The sequence below is a fragment of the Dipodomys merriami genome, unplaced genomic scaffold (genome assembly GCF_024711535.1).
Source record: "Dipodomys merriami isolate MVZ:Mamm:240054 unplaced genomic scaffold, mDipMer1.0.p SCAF_411, whole genome shotgun sequence".
Classification (NCBI taxonomy): Eukaryota; Metazoa; Chordata; class Mammalia; order Rodentia; family Heteromyidae; genus Dipodomys; species Dipodomys merriami.
In genome coordinates, this window is record NW_027205727.1 from 283483 (window position 1) to 297194 (window position 13712).

Below are 13712 nucleotides of genomic sequence, written 5' to 3' on the forward strand. Positions count from 1 at the left end.
TATCCTGTCTCTATTGCTAGCAGCAGAAATGTGTTTGCATGCATTAGGGAATCTGTAAGTTTTTATTGGTCTTGGGGCTTGAATTCTGGGCCTGGTTATTGTCCATCAGCTCTTCAGGTCAAGGTGAGTGCTCTACCACTTGAGTCACAGTGCTACTTTCAGTTTTCTGGTGGTTTATTGAAGATAAGTGTCTCATGGAATTTCCTGCCTGGGCTGGCCATGAACCTTGATCCTCAGACCTCAGCCTCCTCAATAGCTAGGATTATAGGCATCAGCCACCAGTTCTCTGAAAATTTGTGTATTTTAGTGGCCAGGTTTATGTATTGTCAAATATTTCTAATTTGGTATTTAATTTTCCCAATGAAAAGATAACATAGCCAGCTGCAAACATTTTATGTAAGACAAAAGCATACCTGCAGCATAATGAAATTCCAGATTGGAATTCTCATGACCCAGGTCTAATTTCTTGATGGAAATGTGCCATTACAGAAGCCGATGTCATTTGATGATGTGGCTGTGAACTTCACCTGGAAGGAGTGGCAGGATCTGGATACTGGTCAGAGGACCCTTCATAGAGAAGTAATGCTGGAGACTTATAACAACCTAATGTCCTTGGGTGAGCAAAGGTCACTTTTATTTGGAAGAGCAAGTGCTTTTATTTTAGTAGACATTTGACTATGTTATTTAGGTATAAGATTCCAGTCCATTCCCAGGTAAAAAACTGCTAGTATAAAAGCCAGCCAAATTCAGGTCTTGGAGCTTGATGTTATTTGCGTTTCACACTATTGCTTGAGCCACAACTCTATTTTGGCTTTTGTTTTGGGGTATATTCTGAATTTCCATGCCCAGGTTGGTTTCAAGCCCGCCTCTTCTGATCTTACCTCCTAAATGTAGGGTTAGAAGTGTAAGCCTTTGGACTATTACATTTTGTTTAAAAAAAAAAAGATTTCAGTCCATGGGAAGTGTCATTTCTTTCTAAGGGAAACTTCAACTTCATTATGTGTAATTCAAGAACTAATTTTATTCTTAATCTTTAAGATTTCTAATCAGTAGTTGGACAAAAGTTCTAAACTATGATCCACTAATAGGAGACTGACTTCCCATACTTCGGGTGATTATTATAGGTTGATCTACAGTCTAGATAGAATATACATTACTACTGTCAGTATGATCTGGAAATCAGTAGGTGAAAGTGCGAAAGTGTGTATTTGTAAGCCAAACCTGACATAGGTTGCATTGCTTTAAGCTTGGAATCCTATATACTCTGTAGGCTGAAATCTGAAGATTTTGGTTTGAAGCCAGCAACTGTAGAAAAATGAACATGAGACTCTTATCTCCAATTAACCATTCAAACACTAGAAATGTAGCCAAGACACAAACCAGTAGAATGGTAGATTTGAGCAAAAGAGCTGAGTTCAAGCCACACGTTGGCAAAATAAACCCAAAGCTGGGGGAAGTACACCATGGAGCTGTTAAGAATTGAGAAACCATGAGCTGGGAAGGTAGCTCAGTGGTAGAGCCCATGCCTTGCATGCTTGTGGCCCTGTGTTCGATTCCTCAGCACCAAAGAAGCAGAAAATAAAAGCCAGAATTGGCATTGTGGCTCAAGTGGTAGAGTGCTAGCCTTGAGCTTAGGAGGTGTGATACAGCTCCCAGGCTCATTGTTCAGGCCCTCAACCGATCCCACCCCCCAAAAAATAAAACAATTGAGAAACCAGATTTAGGAGCAACCCAGTGAACAGGATGTCTGCAACATTACATTAATGATGATCCAGCAAGAGCAATAGTTCTCCACTATTTCTTATTCACAGGGCACTGTGTTCCTAAACCTATATTGATCGTGAAGCTGGAGCAAGGTGCAGAACCATGGATGAGAGAAGACTCAGAAGAAAATTTCACAGGTGAGTTAAAGCATCTTGAATGGTGATGTTGGGTCCAGAGCCCAGTGGGTCTGTTTATCTTGAGCTGTACAGAGCAATAATATTCCTAGTGCCCTTGAGTCATGTATGGAAGAGAACTAGGTGATCCTTTGTCTCAAGGAATTGTCAATCCAGAATTCTCGTGGAGACAAACTGAATTTGTTGTGCCAGTGTAGTTAATGTTAGCAATTCTCTTTGTCTGTAGAGAAGTCATTCATAGAGAGAAAAAGACAATAAGAAATGTAGTAAGGAGATCTCATTTTATTTTATACTAGTATTTTGCAGGAAGGAGGAAAATAGTATCAGGACAATTTCTTATCAGTGGTGCTGGGCATAGAGGGAGATTCAGAATGGAAGCATTAAGAGTACAAAGATGAATAATTTGAGTAAATATTTCCTTGAGAAAAATATAAAAATCTGAAATACAGAAAAATTTATTTTCCATTGTAAAATGTCAGTACTACTTTCTTAATTACTACATTGCAGAGAAATATATATATTCTGCATAAAGCAATGCTTTCATATTTGAAAATATTGTAACAGAATGTGAGGAAATATCTTTACATTAAGGAATTTATGGATCTCATTTATGTTTTTGTCTATTTTTCTATTATTCATTTTAGATGTCCCAGAAAGGGAAGATGTGATTAGCACCTGCCAGGAACGTCACAATAAGTATCTCTCTGAAGTAGCAATCATGAATAGTAACCCAGGGGAGGAAAAAGTGAGACTTATAAGAAGTTTTCATTTGAGCTCCATACAGAAGTCAGAACTGATTAAGAATAATGTGAACTCCTTAGGGATGAGGATAGAAAAGGTCACTGGCTGTCAGAGCATGGGTATTTTCAGTGAACCTGGTAAGATGTGTGTTGCATATAGTTCTCATGTGTCTTCTGTAGCTGACGAATGTAAACAGTGTGAAAAGTCTTTCACTGAGAAGAAACACCCTGCTGTCCCTCAGAGAACACACACAGGAGAGAAACCTTATGAATGTAACCTGTGTCAAAAGTCTTTCACCCAGAAATCAAAGCTTACTGTCCACCAGAGAACACACACACAAGAGAAACCTTTTCAATGTAACATTTGTGGAAAATCTTTCATATGCAAGGCATATCTTACTAGACACCAGAGAACACACAGAGGAGAGAAACCATATGAATGTAACAAGTGTGGAAAGTCTTTCATCCAGAAATCAAGGCTTACTGTTCACCATAGAACACACACACAAGAGCAACCTTTTCAATGTAACATTTGTGGAAAATCTTTCATATGCAAGACGTATGTTACTAGACACCAGAGAACACACACAGGAGAGAAACCTTATCAATGTAACAAGTGTGGAAAGTCTTTCATCCAGAAATCAAATCTTACTGTTCACAAGAGTACACACACAAAAGAGAAATCTTTTGAATGTAACATTTGTGGAAAATCTTTTATATGAAAGGCATATCTTACTAGACACCAGAGAATACACACAGGAGAGAAACCTTATGAATGTAACATGTGTGGAAAGTCTTTCTCCTGGAAGGCATATCTTACTAGCCACCAGAGAACACACAAAGGAGAGAAACCTTATGAATGTAACATGTGTGGAAAGTCTTTCTCCTGGAAGGCATATCTTACTAGCCACCAGAGAACACACAAAGGAGAGAAACCTTATGAATGTAACATGTGTGGAAAGTCTTTCACCCAGAAATCAATGCTTACTCGCCACCAGAGAACACCTACTAGAGAGAAACCTTATGAATGTAACGTGTGGTGAAAGTCTTTCACCGATAAATCAAATCTTACTCGCCACCAGAGAACACACACCAAAGAGAACCTTTCGAATGTAACATTTGTGGAAAATCTTTCTCCTGAAAGGCATATCTTACTGACCAGCAGAGATCACACACAGGAGAGAAACCTTATGAATGTAATATGTCTGGAAAATCTTTCACCAACAATCAAATCTTCCTCTCCATCAGAGAACACATACTAGAGAGAAACGTTTTGAATGTTACATTTGTGGAAAGTCTTTCTACTGCAAGGCATATCTTACTCTGTACCAGAGAACACACACAGGAGCGAAATCTTATGAATGTAACTTGTGTAGAAGTCTTTCACCCATAAAGGAAACCTTACTGTGCCCCCAGAAAACACACACATTAGAGAGACCTTATGAATGTAACATGTGTGGACAGTCCTTCTCTTGGAAGTCAAGTGTCAATGACCATCAGATAATACACACAGGAAAGAAACCTTTTGAATGTAACATGTGTGGAATGACTTTCACCTGGAAGTCAAACCTCACTGTCCATCAGAAAACACACAGGAAAGAAACCTTATGAATGTCATAATTGCGGAAAGATTTTCAGCCAGAATCTACAACTTACTATCCACCAGAGAGCACACACAGGAGAGAAATTTTATGAATGTAACCTATGTGGAAAGTCTTTCACCCAGAACATACACCTTTCTGTCCATCAGAAAAAAACCCACCAGAGAGAAATGTTATGTATGTAGCAGGCATGGAAATTCCTTCACCTGGAAGGCACACCTTAACATCCATCACAGAACACAAGGAGAAAAACCTTATGAATGCAACCAGTGTGGAAAGAGCTGGAGGTCACTGCTTAACACACATAAGTTGATTCACACAAATGAAATAACTTAGGATTGTACCAAATGGGGAAAGTCTTTGATCTGTAACAAAATTGAAATTGCAATACAGAACAAATACAGGATAGAGACCTTATGATATAGCAGGTGTGGAGTCCTCGAACTACAAGACACAGCTCAGGGTTGATCACAGAACACACAAAACACACACACACACACACCCTCACACACAAAGAGGAGAAAATCATATGTAGGAAAAAATGGAAAGGTTTTCTAGAAAAAGTCATAACAGTAGTAAAGTCTTTCTTGGAGGGGTAACAATGCTCGATAGAAAATGTATTAATGACCTAACTCATATAATGGTATCACCAATCTTTACAGTATCTTTACAATGAAATATATATTTAAAAATATATGGGTGGATTAATAAAGACTAGAATCTCTGCATTTTGTCTTGGGGGAGAAACCCAAAGTGTCTTCAGTGCTTGCAATTTTTTTAATTAGTCACTTTTGATGAACAACTTGTGATTGATTCACTCTTAGCCAATTTAGTTGTTCTGCTGAGTGAGCTATTACAAATCACCAGTGTGGACGATGTGTCGCACCTGTGTTATCTCATAGAGGGCCAAAGTAGATATGATATTAGGGGAAATAATCAAGCACACAAAGATATTGATAAATCTCTCACAAAAATTGAGGTTAACAAAGAAATAAAACCATCTGCCACTTGAGCTACAGCATCATATCTACACCCTGAGAGGAAGGAAGGAAGGAGGAGGGAAGTGAGAGAGGGAAAGAGGAATGAGGAAGAAGGAAGAAATAAACTATTCAAAAGAAGAATGTTTAATTTTTGGTGAATGTGAGAATTATTCTTTCAGAGGTGGAGCTCAAGAAATATGGCTTTTACAAAAAGCAAATTTTTGAATGTTTACAAAATGATAAAGAGGATGTAATACAGTAATATTAAGTAAGGAGGTCAGGTGTGGCTGGTGCCCTATTGGTCACATGGTAGATGGTGGGGTCTGGCATCTTGTTTTCATGCAGGGGGAAGGAAATGCCCCATCCATCACTTACCACCCAACTGATGGGTGTGGCTGGATCCCTGGAAGCAGGCATGGGCATTTGGCTGATATGTTACTCAATCTGATAGTCCAGTGCCTGGGACTGGAAATTTCCTGTAGACCTGCCTCCTGCTTAGGCCCTATTTAGGTTGGCCCAGCAGTGGCACCAGACACCATGCCACATGTCTCTGTAATCATGTCCTGTGTGCTTTCTCCTGGCTTGTCTCTGGTCATCCTAGTGTCCCAATTCATCACTCTCTTGGTGCTGATTGGTTTCTCGATGCTTTTTTTATTCCCCCCCTTCTGTCCTGTTTCCAAGCTGTCTAAGTGTATTTGTGGACTGCATGTCTTTGTTACAACAGGCTGCTTGCAGACTGCTAGCTATGAAATAGACTCCAGTATTCCATCTACCATAATGTGTCTTCGAACAAATACACTATCCTCTTTTACCGAAACAGAAAGGTTGAGCTAAATTTAGCATTTCTAGAGCCAAGATAGATGCCACTGTATAGTTATGTAATTAAAGATAACTTGGAGGCATTTAGAAACAATTTCTGTTACATCAGAAAGAGCTTAATTAATAAACCAATACCAAGGCTCCAGATCCTATATAAGCCAGTCATTCTAGATATGTCTAGAGCTGTTTGGTTACATGAAGAGCAAAACTTTCACACATTCGTGAAGGACCATTTTTGTGCCAATAGGAAGTTTTTTTTTTTTTTTGGTCCGGTCGTGGGGTCTGAACTCTGGGCCTGGGCGCTGTCCCTCAGCTCTTTTAGCTCAAGGCTAGCACTCTACCACTTGAGCCACAGCGCCACTTCCGGCTTTTTTCTTTTAGCTTATGTGGTGCTGGGGAATCGAACCCAGTGCCTCATGCATGCAAGGCAAGCGCTCTACCACTGAGCCACCTCCCCAGCTCCCCAATAGGAAGTTTTGAACTGAGGAACTGAGTTGAAGCCAGCCAGAGCTGGCTTCAAAGGAGTTTGTCTCATCTTGGCCTCCATAAAAGCTAAGAAAAAACCAAAGCATGAGCCCTGTGGGCTCTTCTGAAGAAATCTCTCTCTGGGAACAGGAGGTTTCCTTCAGTGCTTCAGCTCAGGCTTCCTGTGGCTTCAACAATTTCAGTATTTATTTCAATTGTTCAAAAATAATAACTCTTCTTTACAGTATTTTCACAATAAAAAAAGCAATCCTTAAAGCCTGACTATGATTCCATTTACAATATAAGGACAGTGGAGTTCACATTGCAAGATTTCGCTAGGTGCTCACTTAACCCCTTCCATCACACTGTTCACCCTTCTACATTTTTGGGGTGGGGGTGCAGTCTTGTGGCCTGAACTCTGCGCCTGGGTGATGTCCCTCAGCTGTTCAGCTCAAGGCTTGCACTCTACCACTTGAGCCACAGTGACACTTCCAGCTTTTTTTTTTTTTTTTTGCTTATGTGGTGTTGGGGAATTGAACCCAGAACCTCATGCATGCATGGCAAGTGCTCTAACACTGAGCCACCTTCCCATGCAAACCCTTCTGCTTATCTACAGAGGCCTAGTAAAAAAAAAATGGAATTGGGAGGCACCTGTGTCCTTGGCCTTCCTATTTGTACCACTCTCTCTCTCTCTCTCTCTCTCTCTCTCTCTCTCTCTCTCTCTCTCTCTCTCTCTCTCTATCCATTTGGAAATCGCTCATTCTCCCATGTTTACAAACTGTATGCTTTCTGAGAAGGGATGGTTCACAGACTGGAGTCCTACCTAGGCCTGTTATATAGCTCAAATTATGAACCAACATACCACATTCATTAAAAGTATGCCTGATGATAACATTTTATTAATGTTTTGTATTATTTTTGTTATTATCATTTGGCCAACACTTGGCTTGAATTCAGAATTAAAGGGACTTAATGCTCACTGAATTATTAAAGTAATCTTTCCTCTCCTCTTTTCATTTCAGACCAGCAATTAAAAATGAGCAATTACACTCCCTCATGTGTGGAATTCTAACTACTCAGAAAGCTGAAATTAGATAGTATTTGTAGGCCATCCCATGCAAAAGCTCCATGAAAATGGTATCATAGCCAATAAAAGCATGGCTCTGGTTATATGTGCCTATCTTTTTTGCTACTTGTGATATGTAATTATAAAATTAGTGTATTGAAAGGCCCAGGCAGAGAAGCAAGACCCTAAGGTGAAAAATCAGTGATACAAAAGGGCATCTGGTATAGAAGGTAAAGGAAGCCTCACAAATTTTTGCCCCTGAATTCAACCTGAGGACCAATAATGAGGTACGTGTAACCAATACATTCTTCCAAATATTTAGTGGAAGAATTGGGGTGTGGTTTACCCAATGATAGGTAAACAGTCCTTTACCAAGTGATTGCAAAAGGACCTTTGCATATGGCTATATGATGTTATGAATTTTATATCCTGTTATGTGGACACCATGAGTCCTATTTGGATCAAGTAATTAAGATCTCCTGATCTAACAGGGCACTGGTGCTTCACATCAGGATTCTTACTTGCTCAAGATTATGAGGTTTGAAGATCACAATTGAAAGGCAAACTAAGTAGGAATTGCTTTAAAATTGTTATGGCCAATTATCACCAATTTTCCCACAAGTAGTGCTGTGAATGAAGTTGATAGACTGTCAACACTTTTGTTCCTTTATTACCAAAGCTCAGGGACAGTACCCAGGCTCTGAGTAGAAAGAACTCCAAGGCCAGGGAAGATATTTTATAAAATGTGATTTTGGCCCTCGTGCAGAAAAGTTACCATTCTTGTTTAAGCCTAAAGTCCTCGATAGTGTACAGTCATTTTCCTCAATTGAGGTTGATATTGAAATGTCTTATAAGCCAGGGTAATGATAGATTTTATGAATATTTTGGTTTCTTTTGTCAAGTGAATCCACAAGCACATACCTTTATGTTTCTGACTAGTTCATAAGTCCTTGTAGAGGTTCAAGATACTATGCAGGACAATGTGGTCCACATCTGTAAAGTGCGGAATGAGACCTTCAAAGAGAGATTTCAACATATAAATAGTGGCCAAATATTTCAGTATACTTGAAACAGTATCATAAGAAAAGAAGGAATCACGTAGTGATGATTTAAGGTCCCAGAATACCAATATATTTGAACGAGAAGACTGTAATCTTGTGCTGTGTGCACATAGATGTAAGAGAAAAACTCTTTTCAGTCTGAGCTGTAAAGATGAGTTTAAGCATATTTGTTGTTTTTCCCTTTCTGATTGCACTTTATTTCAAGGCCATTCCCAGGGGTGAATGAGAGGATATTTAGTCTCGCTCATTCTAAAAGCTATGTCCTCAGAAGAGAAGTGGTGAACTATGACAGTTACATATTCACCCTAAACACAATCACAAAGAGTGGTTTAAGTTACATAAGTTTTCAGAATGTCAAGGGTCCTACCACATGGTTCATCCTGTAGCCCTTTTCAAACTGAGGCTTTAGAAGAGTTCTGCTTTTGTATGAATATTTCAGCTCTAAATTAAATTATTTTCAATAGCCATTCAGTGAATGTTACTGGATAAAGTATACAAATAAAGTAATATTTATTTTAGAGAATATTCTGATATCATCAGCAGGGGCAGTTAATATGATTCAAAGTCAGGACCCTGAAGAGTTTGCTCTCCAGAGATCTCAGTATTTAACCAAGAACCTCCAATTCCCACTCAATGTTGATCCCAATGAGAGAACAAGATGTTAGGTGAACCCTTGTTTCTTCCTCAGTTTAACCTGGATTGATGCAACTCAGAGTGACTGGAAGGGACAGAAGCTGGGATACTGAGCACAGTGGGTACTGAACAAGGCTATCATAGGATTTTCACTAGACCCTCAGGGACCACCCAAGGCCCCCTTGCTTTACCTTGAGCACTTATATCTTTATGTTTGTCCAGCTCTAGGTCATTTTTCCTCCCCAAATTAGCTTAACATTAAGTGTACATTTTTCTGTTCCCTCAATGAATTGAGAAGTTCTTTTAAAATTCTCTTTCATTTTTCTGGATCACTTACACCCTTGTATGAAATCCCTATTGTAGAGGTCTCAGTACTTTGAGTAGTTGACTATCTGGAGCATTCACAGCCAACCATCTTTTGCCTCACTTGTATATGGGGTCTGAGCAAAACCAGCCAAAACTTTATATGTACATTTTAACTTAAATATTTGTTACCAAAAGTTTGATGTAGTGACTTCATCTGGTGTGGTGAAAGTTGGTTGGGCTCATGGTCTAGGCCAGAAGTCAAAATGGAAGGTACAAAAAAGAAAAGTTTGGTAGGAAGCCAGCTGAGGAGAGGAGGGCAGTGCCAAAATCTTCATGCAACAGCAAACCTGGCAAGCCCTTGGGACAGGAGTGAGAAGCCCAGAGCAGGGTATGTGCTCCCCATCAGTCCACCACCAGCACAGCATGGCACCTGCAGCATGGGCCAAGGTGTGCAGGTGTTTCCTGCAGGGTGACTGTTGACTGACACAGAGACCTTTAAGAGAAATCAGTGGCCTAATGTAATAGTCTTGTCCTAAGTAAATGACACAATTGCTTGTGGATAAGAAGAATTGGTAATGAAACAATTGTTAGATGACCTAGTAAAAATTCTTCAGGATGTGTGTGTATGTGTATTTCCTATGAAGAAAACAAATTGAAAAGTAGTTCAGTAAGAACTCAAATGACAAGTGTGGGACTTGAGCATACAACAAGATATATCCATTAGAATCACAACAAATAAGTGAAAAGGAAGGGTTTCCTTCGCTAATTTTTACCTAACCTTACAAATCCCATTATGTTCAAAATAATAAGGGCAGAAATGTATCTGTTGATTCATACTGTTGTACAACAGCTAGTTTATAAGTGACAGGAGAGGCATAAGGTCAGTTGTTTGTGTGGCCCCTGCACTCACTGGAAAGGACGACAATACTGTTGAAAGAGATCTAAAGTGATTGAAAGTAATATCTTTTAGATTGCAAGGGAAGCATTGACTAATTTAAATGTGCAGACTTTTTGTTTTGCAGGTCCGTGTGCTTGATCTTAGGGCTCAGGTGCTGTCCCTGAGTTGCTTTTGCTTAAGGGTAGCACTCTACCACTTGAGCCATAGCACTACTGCAGGCTTTTTCTGTGTATGTGGACCTAAGGGATAGAACCTAGCTCCTCATTCATGGGATGCAAGAACTGTACCACTTAGCCCACTTCCCTGTCCTATAAGCAGACTTTTTTATGTTAAAAGATGAAAGAATAGGTTGGTATGTAGCATCCACCTTCCATGTGCAAGTCCCAAGGTTCAACCCCCAATGTGAAAAAAAGAAAGTTGAAAATGGAATGACAGGAAGTATTCAGTTACAAATAGAAAGAAAAAGAGGAACAAAGGCAATGAATAAGTAATGAGGTTTTTATTTGTTTGGGATTGTTTCTTTTTCCTTTTAATTGTTGGCTGTGGGGTTTAAACTCAGGGAGGGCCTGGCATATTCCCTCAGCTTTTCACTAAAGGCTAGCATGCTACTACTTCCAGCCAGAATGTCACTTCTAGTTTTCTGCCATTTAATTGGTGATAAGTCACAATGAATTTTCTGCTGAAGTGTTGCTGAGGAATGGAAATCAGTGCATCATGTATGCAAGGCATGCACTCTACCACTGAGCCACCTTGCAGCCCCAGTACTATATCAAATGTATGCTATTACTATGATGTATAGAATATTAAAGGGAGCAACTGTCTTAGGTCAGTTGTAAAATCATAACAATTGCTATCAATTATGCAATGTGTATTCCCATGAGTATCTTCTGGAGGTGGTGGCAGAGCCATAGAATTTGAGGGAAATAGGGTCATGAGAATATAGTATTCAACTCAAGCATAGAGACAGGAGGGAGGGATTGGGAGAGAGTGAAGGAATGGAAGTTACTATATGAAAAGAATTTATTAATTTCTGTATGCATCACCTCCATAACAATATTAAATTACATTAATAATAAAAAATACATCCAGCATAAACGATTTGCTTGGTGATGAAAACCTACCACAGTTAGAAGAAGAGTTACAATTTTTAGAAATCTAATACAGCACTCGATTTTCAAGATAAACTATTTCAGTTTAGGTTGAATATTAACTCTACATAAACCAGTAACAATAATCCTTTCATTGTAGTATCCACTTAAGTGTTAATGTTAAATGTTGAGGTAATTAAAAAAAAACAAGAGAAGCACTTCTGGCTCAAGACTGTCATTTTACCCTAACTATTAAGGAGGAAACTGAGGTCTGGAATCCAGCCAAATAGAAAACTCAAATTAAGCAGCTAATGAACAGGTTAGAGGAAAGGCTCAAGTGATAGTGCCAACAGTGAGTGAGGAAGCTGACTGACTGTGAGACCTGGAGTTCAAGCTCCAATAGCAGCTTTAGAAAGCTATGGTGGAGTCTGGGGTATGTGTATTACATGTGTTTCTAAATTAGAACCCTAATTGTTGTGAAAACTGGCAAGTCTTCATCTCAGACATAAAGAGAAAAGAAAATGAGTGGAGGAGGGAGAGAAGGGAAGCCAAAGGTCAGGAAAAAGAGGGAAGAAGAGGAGACAAGAGAGTAGTGGAGAGAAAGGAAAAAGAGGGAAAGGGAAAGGAGGAGGAGAAGACAGGAGAGGAAGAAAGCCTTATGGCATTAGATTTGACAGTAAATCTTAAATAAGACACCAAAAGTGACTCATGCAACAAAGAGACAAACAAACAAATGACAGGCTCTAGTGGCTCACACCTGTAATCCTAACTACTCAGGAGAGTCAGATCTGAGGATCATGGTTCAAAGCCAGCCTGGGCAGGAAAACCTGTGAAATCTTATCTCCAATGAAACACCAGAAAGCCAGAAGTGGTGCAGTGGCCCAAGTGGTAGAGTGCTAGGCTTGAACTGATGGGCTGAGGCACAAGCTCAGACACAGATTTCAAGCCCCATGACTGACAGTAAATAAATTAATGAATAAGGCTTGGGAAGGTGACTCAGTGGTAGAATGCTCGCCTCAAATTCATGAGGCCCTGGGTTCCATTACTCAGCACCACATAAGTAGAAAAAGTCCAAAGTGCGTGCTGTGGCTTAAGTGGTAGAGTGCTAGCCCTGAGCTAAATAGCTGAGGGATAGCACCCAGGCTCAGAGTTCAGGCCCCAGAACTGACCAAAAAAAGAAAACAAAACAAAGCCAAGAAAATAAACCATAAGTAAAAATTAAAAAATAAATACAAAAACAAACAAAAAAACAAACAAGATTAAGTGAACATAATCAAAATCTTGTATAATGAAAAGAACTATCAACAAAGAAGCAAAAGCATGGTAGGAGAAAATATTTGCATATGTCTTTAAATAGATTCCTAACAAATCTGAATTAGAAAATATAAAGAAAATCCTACAAGTAACCCCCACACAACAAAATCTAATTTTAAAATAGGAAAAAGATTGAAGAGACTTTTCTAAACTGGACATACACAAATAGCTGATTAAAATATAAAAGTAGTATCAATGGTCATGAGAATAATCCAAAGAAAAATTACAATAAAATAACTATTTTCCACATGTTAGTATGGCCATAGTTTTAAACAAAACACCAAAAATCCTTCCAAACTCCAACAAAAGCTAGGAAAGTTGTGACAACAATATGAACCTTGATGCATTTCTCTCAGGTATGTAAAAGTATCAAAGATGGCAAAAAGAGTCCTAAAAAGAACTTAATATAGAATTACATAGAAATATGGTCCAGCACTTCTACACTTGTACATACCTTAGAGAAAAACAGAGATTTCTATAAATACCATCAAAAATACAGCCTAAGTTTCAAGAAAGACAAATACCACAAAGGAGTCCATGAGTATTTACAGAGACAATGAAGTACTTATAACACACTCAGGCCAGTACAGCAATCAAAGTTATGTTTGAACACACTATTTCATCAAATCCAGTAAAACTTCATTAGGATAGGCTAATGTTGTGTATGAGGATGTGATGTCTGACCAGTTTCTAGCCAACCTTTACCTTCCATGAGAAGTTACCTCCTAGGTGTCATTGAATCACATAACAAGTGGGACAACTTTTTCCTCACATTCAAAAATGAGAAAAAAACTAAAGCAAATCTGCTCTTAACTTAGAAGGCAAGTTTTGATAATCTGCTAA

General features: G+C 39.0%; 1 pseudogene; it reads left to right on the forward strand.

Annotated features, from left to right (window-relative positions):
• Nucleotides 1-495: 495 nt before the first annotated feature.
• Nucleotides 496-3900, forward strand: LOC138807119 (zinc finger protein 717-like; annotated as a pseudogene).
• Nucleotides 3901-13712: the final 9812 nt, after the last annotated feature.